The sequence below is a fragment of the Sodiomyces alkalinus genome (assembly GCF_003711515.1).
Source record: "Sodiomyces alkalinus F11 unplaced genomic scaffold SODALscaffold_4, whole genome shotgun sequence".
Classification (NCBI taxonomy): domain Eukaryota; kingdom Fungi; phylum Ascomycota; class Sordariomycetes; order Glomerellales; family Plectosphaerellaceae; genus Sodiomyces; species Sodiomyces alkalinus.
In genome coordinates, this window is record NW_021167082.1 from 750380 (window position 1) to 751700 (window position 1321).

A 1321-nucleotide genomic window follows, 5' to 3' on the forward strand; every position below is an offset into this window, starting at 1 on the left:
TAGTATATCGAATAATAATAACCGTACTATGAACGCTATAAGCACCGCGACGCCTACCACTGCCACTAGAGGAAGTAATAACCTTTAGCAGATTCGCGATATAATTACTTAGCTTTAGGGGGAGAATACGACCCTAAGAGCTTAGCTAAACTATCCTAGAATCGGGGCTAAGTATAGATACCCTATACCCCCTAAGTATAACAGGACTCGAGGATAGCTTTAGAGCTTTATTACTTAGCTTAGAGGCTATCTCCTATTCTACTAGGATAGTATCCGTACGGAAGAAACCAAGGTACTTTATACCGCGGCACTCCTTACGGGAGATACGCACGAATAGTTCGAGTCTATCTATAGAGACTACCTAGAGAATATAGGAATAGAGATCCTAAGGAAGCCCGGGACCACGGTAATCTTTAAGAACTTCGATATATTCGTCGAGAGACTTAACGCTATCTTCGGCTAGCCCGATAAGGAAAGAGTCGCGGCCGAATAACTAAGCTAGCTATATTAGACTAAGTCAGCTACGGACTATACTACGAGATTCTAGTAAATCTTATTAAAGCTTAGCTACCCGGATAAGCCCCTTATAAATCGGTATTACTAAGGACTTAAGGAAGAAGTAAAAGATAAACTATATCGATTAGATTAACCTAAGACGTTTAACGAATACACCGCGATAGTAATTCGTATCGATAACCAGAACTATAAATAACGCCGTTAGAAAAAGTATTAAATAAGTATTCTATTCTATATAGCTAATTTAAAGAAGAAATAATTATACCTACGCTACTTCGGAAACACCTTATATAGATATTATAGTAGACCTATAAAGCTCGATAATATTAACCGATAAAGCGATAAGCAGGGTAAAAAGGATATAACTAAAGTTAAGTATTATAACTATAATAGGCTAGGTTACTACGCACACGACTATTATAAGCCTAAAAAAGAATAACCGTAATACTAAGCAAACGCGATCGAGAAAGGAAGACCCTAGAAGGAAATTAACGCTATTAGATACCTGGAAATTTATAGGGATAAAATACCATATATTAACCTCTATTAGGTAACCTGCTACGATAACTATTATCTAGTATACTAATTAGGGAAAGACGGAGCTAGGTACTACCCTAAGAGACCCTAGAAGATACTCGCTATAGTATCTAGTAACGAGTACGATAACGACTATAGCCTTAAGATCCCCGACTAGGATAAGGATAAACCAGCTTTATAAACTATCGCAGAAATCCTTTAGAAATACGGATAGACGAAAGGAGAAGCTAAGAGATAGAAGCAGATCTTAGAAATCCAGGAGGGAGAA